We start from the raw sequence: 12,692 nt of genomic DNA, 5'->3' as shown, positions 1-12,692 counted from the left end.
TTGTAAAAATTATCATTTAAATATAAATTGGCATAAATACAAAATAAATATATAATAAAAAAATATATAAATTCTACATATATGAAAACTAGAATACAGTGCAACAATATGTGGAAAAGGAATGTATTAAAAGGGAACTGAAAATCCCAAAATATTAAGGGTAAACTTATTTTAACTCATTCACCAAACATGTAAATCTCTAATTCAGTCCCTTTTGTTCTTACGTGTGCTGTATCTTCTATTTTCTTTGATATATTGTTCAGCCTAATTTCAAAAGGTCTTGTGGAAAAGTCACTAAACATTGGTAGTTCGACCCGAGTTTCTAGTCCCAGTGATCCCCCAGCTCTTTCTTTTTTTGTACTTATTTACTGTATAAAATATTAAAAGGGAATTTTATATAAGGGAGTTCGGTTTTTTTTTTCCCTCTTTTTTTCTTTTTTTTGTTAATTATGAAAATTCTGCAGATGCTCAGAATTATCAATTTATTAATTAAATGCGTATTAGAAATTAAATGTATGCCAAAGTACATCAGGTAGAGAAACTGTAGAATAGAATAAATATTTAAACGTTTCTAGTATTAAAATATGGAATTTGTAAGAAAGTTAAATAAACTTAAAATAACTTCAATGACTAAAAATGGAAAGCTTAAGCTTTCCATTTTTAGTCATTGAATTCCATTTTTAGTCATTTTTTTCTAAATGGAAAGCTTAGAAAAACGTTTACCAATACCTTTTATTTTCTTTGTTAGCTCTCGCATTTAATGCGGCATGTATTGCAATAATATTAGTGTGAATTTAGAACCACTTAAGAAATTTAATTTTTAGATTTAATTAAGAGAATTTTTTTAATTAAATTAGAACTGTTTACCTAAAATGGTAAATTTGAAAGTTAGAACCATTCTGCTATCTAAGATAATTTTTTAATATTTATCTAGACAAGAAAAAAACTTATTTAAGTTGCCGTACAAATCCGCTATTTAAAAGATTAAAGATTGATTATGTATCTGTTTTATGTGTGTCATAAATTTTATTATTCATTATTTCATCATGAATTTTATTATTCGAAACTGATATATATATATCAGCAGCTAAAATCTACAACTTGGAAAGTTTTTAATTCTTACAGACAATAAAAAAGATCTGGCTCATTATTCTTTTAAGCATCATAAAACTTTAAAATGAGTGTAAAAGAAATTCATTTTTACTTTAGCACACGCCAGATTTTAAATCAGTATTTGTTTTGTATGCAGAATTTTTACAATATTGATAAACGAAAACAGAGGCTTGTAGTCTCAATAAAATGTCCCATTAATGGCGATAAATGACTTTTTGTAGCACCATCTTCTTGAGAATTCACGTTCTTAGAAAGAGGGGACAGGAAAACGTCGCGCAGTTCGTGGATTAGATAAGAGGTGAGGAATCTTCGATCACATTGCGCGCAGTTCGTACCCTACCCTTTAGAATTTCTGATACAGTCTCGCGAGCTGGAGATGAATTTTTTTTTTTTTTTTTTTTTTCCCTTTCGTACAGTTTTGCCCTTGCTCGCTTTGAAATCGCTTACTTTGTTAATCAAAAATTCGTTAAAGTTTTATAAAATATGGAATAGATAAAAAAATTCCAAATTTGGGCTTCCAGATGCCCATATTCGGGTGGAAACGTGCGTTATTCAAAATTCGATGGCTCCAAGTACCGTCGTTTTATCACAATGCGAGAAACACATACATTTAAGCAGATTCATTATTTAATTTCTTTAAATATAATACAGGGCTATAATATTTGGTGGCAACAGTTTAAAAAGTGATTCGCCGTTTACAGTGAATCAACGCAAAATGCCAAAGCGAAACGCCGTTAGGGCTAATAATAATAATAATAATAATAATAATAACTTTTAAGCAGGAATATCACAAAGCGTTTTTATCTTGTGAATACACACATGCTTAATCCATGTGCGTTGCAACTATTAAAAAATCCATATGTTGTTCTCAAGTTTAATCAACCCCCCATATCGCGCACAAAACCAGAGTGAACTGCTTCTTTTCACAACTGAAAAAAGATAACTAACGTATCTTGTGCAAACAAATAAGTACTCGATATTTATCTGTTAGTAAGCTTAAGTGAAGTTGCTCCCATAGCAACAAAGATAGACCAATCGCGAAGCAGGAGCTCATAAAAAGAAACCTGTTTGCGTGCGGTACGTTTTTTTATTTTTATTTTTATTTTTATTTATTTTTTTTTTTTTTTTGGTTTATTCTTCAATTTTTAGTATTGTTTTATTTTGCAATTTTATTTCCATCGTGCCTCAAGTCACTTTTGATAGGGCCATTATCCTGTTCCAAACCGTTGCTTCACTTCACTTCACCGCTGATTCGTTTTTATCGTCAACTTGCTGAGACGTTATATGCGATCACTGTATTTACAAGGCCAGACTACAAGATTGAGTGAAAAAAAAAAGAGAGAGAGAGAGAAAAAAAGGGCCAGGCTATTTTTTTAGCATAGAATTTGTAGTAGAAACTATCTGGAAATGGTAATTACTGTTATTTGACAAAATGGTTCTCTCCGGCTGATTCTCCCAGTCCCCTTAGTGCCATTTTTTCTTTTGCCTTCAAACCAGAATTTATTTATTTATTTTATTTCCTTTTTTTATTTATTTATTTATTTCCCCGCCATTCCTAGAGGTTATATTCTTAGCTCTAGTAATTTTGACCGTAGCCTGTTCTTTATTCTCTTCTCTAGGTAGTCATCATTTTTAGAAAGTATCTTGCTGTTGTGAAATGGCAACGTGTATTCAAGGAGGTGATTAACTATTAGTTGTAAAACAACGAAATGCAACATATCAGCAGAATCTTCTACCGAAAATCATATATTTCTGTAATAACGCACTTTAGAAGACTATTTCCACAATGCAATTATTTCAATTATTAGACACATTCTATGCATTTATAATAGCTTTATGCATTTGGTTTTGGTTCGGTTTAGTTGACTATGGCAAAGCACACTAGGGTTATCTGCCTGAGGGATGCTTTGGAGGACTTCCTAAGGGAAGCTTTTTCTTATACACTTACAAATGGGAAAAACCACGCAAAAGCCCATACCAGCCCGTTGGAGGTCTATCAGTGTCTGAGCCCAGGTCGGAACTATCAGTGTTCAGCGATTTTACCGCTCAGCCAGTGGTGGGCCTTGAATTGAACATATCTCAGCTAATATCCCCGCGAGTGTCGCACAATAGTGCAATATGTCCGGCTCATGCCCGAAGGACTCATGACATAATAACAGTCTGGACCGTGAAACCACCAGGAGGGAACGGAGAAAGGGAGGATGGCGGGGTGTTATGCATTTGTGTGCATTTAAAACATATTTGTACATTTATATGTCATATTTTAAGTATCTGTAAATAAAAGCAAAGTCTCGGCTGTGAAGGATTCTTCCCCCCTCCCGGGGGTCGACGCAGGTAAACCGGTGAAGCTACTGGCTAGGATCTGTACTTAGGCAGGAAGGGGCATAAAATCAGCCTTCACAGAACTAGAACCTCCATTCGTGTGGGGGATGATCCAGGCTCGGTATCGGTATATGATACCGAGCCAGATATATGGTATTGTCTTGTCTGCCCCTTGACTGTGGTATCTCAACATTGTTAGATAATTGTGGCTATCCTTGGGGGTTTGGAGATCAGATGGAACATCCATATGAATATGTTTGTCGCGACCGAATTGCTGCGCGGAAGCACAACTGTCATCATATTTCTTTTAATCTGAGAGTGCAGTTTCTCCTATGCTTTGTATAAAGCGCAGAGAAGACCGCGGAGCCAGCGCCCGCTTCGATGGTCTCCGGAGTCTGTCTATTCCTGAAGGTATAAACCAGGATAGGAGTTCGTCTCTGGTGTTCTGTTCTCTGAAGGTTTCTTTTTAATAAGCTTTCATTAAAAAAACCGTACACTCTTTATACAAATACAGTGAAATCTCCCGCCGCAACCACCTTACTTACTTACTTACCACCAGCTGAGTTGCTGTACCACCTGTTATATGACTATCAACATTTGTACTCAATTGGTGGAGCATTCTACTGTCGTTAAGCCTAGCCAAAAATCTCTATAGAATATTAACATTTGTAGCGTAATTTATAAAGTTACTTCGGAAGATGAATATTTATGACCTGTTGTTATTAAAGAGACCCTGTCAAGACTTTGACTGTGCTGAATGAGGATTTTAGCAATGTTTCATGCATTGGGATTCTGAGTTTACAGAGAATGTTTACTCTGGAAGTCAGTGGTAACTTGGATATAAGAAGTTATTCTGATGTATTATACTGAACAATATCAACACTGGGTACCCGCAGACGACCAGCTGGTGAAAGCGACGTTATTTCTCAGAATATCAAGGAACATCGATATCGAGCGTAACCTGTCTAATACGGCCACCTCCTCAGATGGCTATAATCACTTGAAAGCGTGGGTAGTTGTTTTACAGGCGCAAGGGAAAAAGTTACCCAAGAAAAAAGGAAACGGAAAAAAGGGCACCAGAAAATAAGGAACGGAAAAAATGAACTCCAAAATCTCGCCAAATAATATCACCAATCGGAGTTAACTGTATAGTGGCCTACTTATTGCAAAAGATATAAGAAATTCAAACTTTTATCCATTTAGTTTAGTATTTACTATTAAACCGCTCTACAAAGGAAGGAGGTCCTCTACAGAAGCACTTTTGTATCTGGATATAGTAGAAAAAATTTTTTTTTCTAAGACGACCACGTGTGGTTTCAAATGATTTTGATTCTCTGTGGAGGTGATCGTCTAAGAGTTTATGTTTCATTACCGATATTTATTTTTATTTTAAGAACTACTAATCGCCTTCAGAGGCACTTACAATAGAGAGGTGGTTGCTAGAGGAGAGTCTGCTGCTGTTGCTTTGAATGTATCTTTATTTATTTCAAATTAATCCCTGCAAATGGCTATTTGCATATTTGTAAATTTAATTGGAAATTAACAATCACCTTCAGATCTTTAACCTAACTATGTAAACTGCGGAAAAAGAAATTATTTGAAAGTATGAACGATGACTTTTTTTTTCGTTCGTGGACAATGAAGAAAAAGGAAAGGAAACTAGGTTGCTATAAATGAAGAAGTTCGCCTAGTTGAATTATTCTTGGCGCAAAGTAAAATAAATACGCCAAGATAAATTTTTAAAATTCTCTATAAACATAATTTGAATCGTAAAATCGAAATGTGGGGGAAAAAATGGTATGTTATTTCACAAAAAGTTCGACTTTATATCAAAATACCTATGTTAGAATAAAGCTATGTATAAATCTGATATATACCCTCAGTCGCGTTTTCGAGACATAAAAAACGCAATTTGAATTTTGGCAATCGGCCCAGTAGAACGGGAGATATAGAACTGCCCCTCTTTTTTTTTCTTCGCAGTGTACCTCTTTTCATTTAGAACAATGGTCTTCAAACTGTGTTCTGCTAAGCTACATATTTGTAAATTTAAATGGAAATTAATAATGAACCTTACATCCTCAACCTAACTGCGTACCTCTTTTCATCTAGATTTAGAGTACAGTATTAAATTTGGTTATCCAAGTATTATTTAAATTTGACATATTAATTAATTAAAAGCAACCACTTATGTCGTGTTGTGATATCGTAATCACTGAAGTCATGATTTTGAAATTTCTCAATTTTTCAAGCAGTCGTGATAAAAACAAACAAACAAAAAAAAAAAAAAAAAAAAACTGAAAGGTTTCAAATTTTAAATTACGTCCAAAGGGGTGTTTTTTTAAATGTTTTGTGTGTTACCTTTATTTATTAAATATCATGTTCTTCGCACTTAGACCATAAACTTTAATTCAACAGCAATATCGCAAAATATTTTTTAAAAAAACCTATTTTTATAATTTCCGATACACAGTTTCGCACGCTAATTATTTTTTCCCCCCTGTAAAGTGTTGCCATTGCTCGCTCTTTGAAATCGTTGAGTTTTTTAATCAAAAATTCGTTAAAGTTTTACAAAATATGAAATGGATAATAAACAAAATTCCAAATTTGGGCTTGTAGAGATCCATATTCTAGTGGAGGACTATTCAGTCAGTTCAGGAGTTATTCAGAACTTGGTGTTTCTAGGTGCCGCTGTTTACTCACAGTGAGAAAAACATACATACATTTATGCAGATTCTTCATTATTTAATTTCTTTAAGTATAATATTATATTTTTGCAGTTAAAACATAAAATTCAGTTCAATAGAAATGTCACAAAATAATTTTCAAATGAGCATACCTTTGAATTTCCGATACACAATTCCGCGCGCTAGAGATAAAAAGTTTTTTTCCCTGTAGAGTGTTGCCATTGCTCGCTTTTAAATTGTTGAGTTTGTTACTCAGAAATTCGTCAAAGGTTTACAAAGTATGAAATCGATAATAAAACAAATTCCAAATTTCAAATTTGGTCTTTCACATGCCCATATTTGTAGGAGGATTATGTCATTCAAAATTCGATGGCTCTATGTACCGTTGTTTTATCACAGCGCAAGAAATAGACATACATTTATGCAGATTTTTCATTATTTAATTTCTTCAAATATAATGCGGGACTCTAGCATTCGGTGGCAACAGTTTGAAAAGTGAAACGGACATTTATAATGAATCATTGAACGCAAAATCGCAAAACGAAAACAATAGTCCTTCAGGGACAAAATTCCTTTGGTCTATAAAGGTCTAATACTTCATCAAGACGCAAAATAACTTGAAGTTTATTCATAAGACACTTATTAATAAATGCGTGGTTTCACCCATTTTATCCTTTGATGGGAAGATTATTGAGGTGTTGTGAAGTTGCAAAGAGTGAACCATAAACTTTCACAACAGGTATTTCAATTTTAGTTTATTAATACTGAGTATTGTACAAACCCCTGAAATGGAACTCATGCGGAATATGTCCTGTCCAATCAAAAGTCAGTATTTATTCATGTGAGAGGAAAACGAAGCGTGGCCTTGTACGTTTCGAAGTTAAAATGATTTGTGATTTATTGTGCATGCATAAAGATACAAACTCGCATGGGCAGCTAGCCGAGTGACGCAGATTTCTGTACCATGAGTATCAAAGCGTGCAATTCAGAAAAATCAAAAGGTCGAACACGAAATGCATTAGCTCTTTTCCCAGTTAAAGCGACAAATTTTACTTAAAACTGTTTATCCGGCAAGAATCGGGGAACACAAGGTCGCAGTGAATTAAAAATTTAGGACTTTTTCATATCAGTAGTAATACTAATAATAGTAACAGCAATTTTTACTTCCTTGTATGGAAGTAAAGGATTCAGGTATAATATTTCAACGGAAGTATCCATTTTGACCGTTCCCAAATCTCTTTAGGCAATTTTTTTGCGAGACACCTGGAAGTACAAATAAAACAAAGGACTTTTTTTTTTTTCCAAAACAGATTGTAGAATAGATTCAAAATGCATTCAATATTTTTTTTTTTTTTTTTTCCCATGACGCGTCTATACGTACGTATGCATCTCGCATAACTCAAAAACGATTAGCGCAGAATGCTGAAATTTTGTAAATGGGACTGCTAGAGAATCTAGTTATACACAAATCTAGCAACACAAATTAGACAAACTACTTTTTTTTTAAACATCAGGATACAGGAATTAAGTTCAAATTTACTGTTCAGAATAATTTTTTTAAAATGTTCGACACGCAGTCGAATAATGATAAAGTCGAGTAATAATAATAGCATAATGTATTCAGAATGTTCGTAATGAAGTTTCTTTTCCGGTGTAACATTACAAATGAAAATAATTTTTTTAACACTGAATTAATTCCAAATTACCAAAGAAAGGTACTTAAGTGGGGTGGAAATAACTCATGATAAAAACGAAAGAATGACAACACTTAAGAAAGCTAGAGCTCCAAACAGCGATGAAAGCATGAATTTTAAAATCCATTTGTCTTTTTATTCATTAATATTATACCAGTTCTTCCTATATGAAGGAAGAAAACTGGTTCCAAAATGCGAAGATGAAATCCACATGAACATGCCCCCCTCCCCAAGCAAAATACCAATTTTAATAGAAGAAAAATAAGAAAAAATATATTTTGGTAAGCAAAGCATATAACCCATAAATATGAGGGAAGAGGGACGTTAAATATTTCAGAATATTTAGAATATATAAAAAGTATGTAAATATTAAATTAATTTATGATTTATTTCCATAAAATAAGTGCATATTATTTACAAAAATGCTAAGATTTGCCAAAATATTAGCACGCAAACACTTGCAGACTTCCCATGCCGCCACTGGCAGTGAGTGAAATATAAACAAAATAAAGAGAAGTCATATCCGCACTTAGTTAATCTGAACTCTACACTGCTTTTCAAGGGTAATAATTAGGCTCACCAGCGGCCGAGCGGTAAAAGCCGCTGAACACTGGTAGTTCGGTCCGGCGAACGGAGATGTAATTCTCATTCTATCAATTCAGTTCTCACTTCGTGGCAAAACAAAAATACATAAAAACTATTAAAATCAGGACTTAGAAGAGAAGGGCTAGCTCATAGAGCTTTTCCCCCTGAAGCAGAAAGTGATAAGTGATGACGTAGCCATGATGACGCTGAGCGCGCCAATATAATCCACAGCTTGGAAATTAGCGTTTTTGAACCAGCGTTTAAAATGAGCTGTGTGTGAAAGATAGCTATAATTTGGAAGAGGCAATGTTACTGCTTTATTCATTTTAGACTGAAACATTAAAAAATTTAATAATGCTTACTCAATTTTAAAATAAAAGATAAAATGTGCTACTCTTTTAACATAAAGTTCCGTGGTTTTTTTTTTTTTTTTTTTTTTTTATTTTTATTTTTATTTGCAGGTTTTTTTATTTAATGCACGTTTATTTCTAATCATTTCTTTATTTGCATGCTAACTGAGAGAATTTTTATACTGCTTCTAAGATAACTATAATAGCAGCTATTTAAATTTACTCAAAAAACAACTTTACATTGACATAGGTTTAAACATATATGACATATATGGCAACATTTCTGCTAACCTACGTTTGATTTTTTGCCTAATTGTAAATTTTACACTGTTATAATTCTCTTCCGATTCAATATAATAGATATTTTTTAAATAATTTTGTAATTTGTACTTATATCTATATTACAATTAAATAAATGTATATAAGATTCTTACCTTAATTAATAGCTTTATTCAGAGTACCTAAAACAGTTATTTAATTTTTCAAAAGTGTGAGTTTTATGCCAATTACTTGATGTTTTATACTATTACATTTTATCTAGAATGCTAATCTAGCACAAAATCTAATCAATAATTAGTTACAAAGGATACAATAAGAATAACTTTAACAAGTACTTAACAAAATTAGTTTGTTAAATACTTGTTATTCTTGTTGGTACTATTCATAATACCGAAGATATTATCGATTAACTCATAGAAGTCAGATGCTTTCTGATTTCCTGTGGGGTAGAGTATACCTTTTGCGGTACTTTTTGAAAATAATGTTTTCTCTGGAGCGACTTTTTGTCTCTCGTTTCCCTTGACCATTAAATAATTTAGTTTTAGTTTGTGACACAATTTGATTTCTTCTCAATCTCTATTTAAAACCTCTTTAATAATATCAAAAATTAAAACAGTTATATCTTCTAAAACAAATCCTCTATCTAAAACGCGGTTTCTCAGTAATTTGAGGCAGAGCGCGAAATGAGACCTCTGATTACAACAAACTGCACATTTTGAAAAGAACCAACTTAGTCCAGTTTAGAGTCATAGCAGAGTTTTCAATCTATATGCATTTCGTCGAAACTGAGAACGCATATTTTTTCTACAGAATACAAATATTCGCCTCTTTCCTTCTTTAGAACATTACTTTGAATTCTTGGACTACATTAAAATGTAGAAAACACTAAAAAATAAAATAAACACCATTTCTTTAATTTGATAATACTAGGTAAAGATATTCCAACTTTTTTCTTAATTTTTTTTCTTTCCAAAAATCATAGCTTAAGATGACAGAGCTCTTATGACAATGCAACGTGAAATATTTTCACTAGTCCACCTGATTTGTTTCTTCTTTTTCAGTAATGCATTAATCTGCGTCTTTATAAAAATAGGCTTTAGACATTTTCCCAAATTCTCCGATTTGTGCTCCCCCCCCCCCAAATTTCGCTATTTGCGATTTTAATTTTCTGATACCAATTTCTGTCTAGATGTCGTCCAACATTTTTCGCTGAAAAAACATTCTAAAATTTTTCTTTTCTCTATTTTTCAATACTTTAATACAATTTAATACAATTTTCTAAGGATATTATTTTGTTCTTCAAATTATCAATGCATTCTTGTTTATCCTTAAACATTCAGGATGATCTACATTTTCATTTGTGAGTTTTATTTCAAAATCATTAAAATTTGATTTATTATTGTCCTCATCAATTTCGATTTATTATTGCATCATAATTTACTTTCGGCACAGCATTCCATTTCAACAGTTTCTTTTTGTGGCTATCCAAACAAGCGATTTTTCATATCATCTTCATAAACACTGCATAGAAAATGTTCGCTGCAGATTTTTCCGCTCTTCACATTAATAGAATCTTCTCTTTGACATTTGCGTATCCATTCTTTCGTCAAAAGCAACCTCTCATTTAGATCCTTTGGTCCCATGAAATAAAATATCTCATCCTTTCATACTTCTGTAAGTGCTACGGCACGTTACTGCAGCGCAAAAAGCCATATTACGTAAACGATACTTTATAATATAGAATTTAAAATAAAAACTGACTAAAATTACATATATATAAATTATTTTAAATATATACATTATTAGAAAACAGATATATATATTATTAAAATTAATTTGGGATATGTAACCTCTAGAAAATCGTCTCGCAGCTCAATGAAACTACTGTTTTAAACGCGGGAAATCAGGACAGGTGGCATCACAGTGACGTCAGATTATTGCCTGTTACGTCCCCCCATTAGGCTCACGTCGGCGAGGAGTCGAACAAAGAAATGAGCTAGCCCTTCTATTTATCCCTGATTAAAATTGTAAAATACATTAAAAACGTGAAACACCAAATACACTTAAAAACAGTTTTTACAATTTAAATTAGTTTCTGCGCAAAAACAATTAATTCGACCAACGGACAGGAAGACAAAATTTTCGGTGCACAAAACTGAAAGTTAACTTTTGGTCCTACTGGCCAAAAAGACACTGAAATTGGTGTACCAGCTAATTTAATTCACTCTGCTACTACGAGTTTCAAATGTAAACAAATGGCTGGCACGTTAGGCCTAGAGCCACTTACAGTTTTAAATTGTTGATAATTCTAAAATTATTGCATGCAGATTAACTAAAGGCATCCTTAACCGGAACATAACAACATAACCCAATCTGTTTTAAGGTAAAAAATGCACAGTTTACCAACATATAGGTATAAAAACACCGAGCCGGGTAACAGCGTATATTGATTTTGCGGATAGGCCTAGGAATGACGAAGCTTGGCATCAGAGTTCGGACATTGTTTGGCTGAGTGGAATATAGCAAAATGATGACATAGAAGGATTTTGCTTTTAATTGCATATCTTTATTCAATTCAAATGGCAGATCTTTTTTTCTTTTAGATGAAATTCTTCAATTATATATCAAATAATGTTTTAAACTAAATAAGATGAATAGGCTTTTGACGTCATAGCTATTCTAACAAAGGGAAGAAAGATGGACAGAGCAGCGGAGAGTTGTGTAGCAGCGATAGTAGGAAGCAGTCTGACTAAAGAGGATCTAGGATCGTATCTTTTCTTCTGGCATCAACTTCTAGGAGTTCTAACCAGTAGTTAAACATTTTACCAAAGGCCCTTAGTAATCATAACAAAATAAGAGGTGTATTGAAAAATACACCACATCCGAAGGCGAGATCGAAATTATGAGATAAACTCAGTAAATAGTAATTTTTAAATGCAATTAAATGGCATGTCATTAGCAGTGGTCGGTGCAAAATAAGTCTTAAGTTTCATAAAATTGCTGAATAAAACGTAAAATAAGACTGTAGAAGTTCAAAAAGGCGAATTTGAAGAGGTAATAATGTCCTTATTCTTCAGAAACACAATTCGGGTACAGTACAATTAATTAATCATGCAAGAAAATCTATTTCTTTAAAGTTGCAGAGTAAACACCACGTGATGCGAGATGGCCAGTAGCGAGTGAAGGAGTCATAAGACCGCGAACTAAAATTTTTCACTGTAAGCAAAGTCTTTGTTATAAAACACTACACAGTACTAAATAAATTCTTGGTTAAATAGAAATAATAAGTAAAATAAGTAATATAATTCAGAAGACAAAGAACAAAAATCAGCGTTATATTTACAAAATTTCCACAGGACTAGTTTCGATGGTTTTACCGAACCACCATCCTCAGCTGCAAAACCGCAAATGAACAAGATAGGAAAAAATGATTAGATAAGATAAGAAAGCCTGGACAAGAATATTCTTGTCGGACAAGAATATTCTTAGTATTTATTCGGCGTGTTATTGTGTCTTAATTAAGTAATATAAGTTGCAATCAAAGTCCATAAGCTTTGTCAGAGCATAGTCCAAAACATAAGCAAAACTTGATTAAATGAAGAGTATTAAAATACGTGAAATAAGTAGAATAAAATATATATACTGTATACTACCACCATAATGCA

The sequence above is a fragment of the Stegodyphus dumicola genome, chromosome 12, assembly GCF_044657685.1.
Source record: "Stegodyphus dumicola isolate Sdum_Otavi_A_Nest chromosome 12, ASM4465768v1".
In the NCBI taxonomy this organism is placed as follows: Eukaryota; Metazoa; Arthropoda; class Arachnida; order Araneae; family Eresidae; genus Stegodyphus; species Stegodyphus dumicola.
This window is presented reverse-complemented; position numbering follows the sequence as displayed.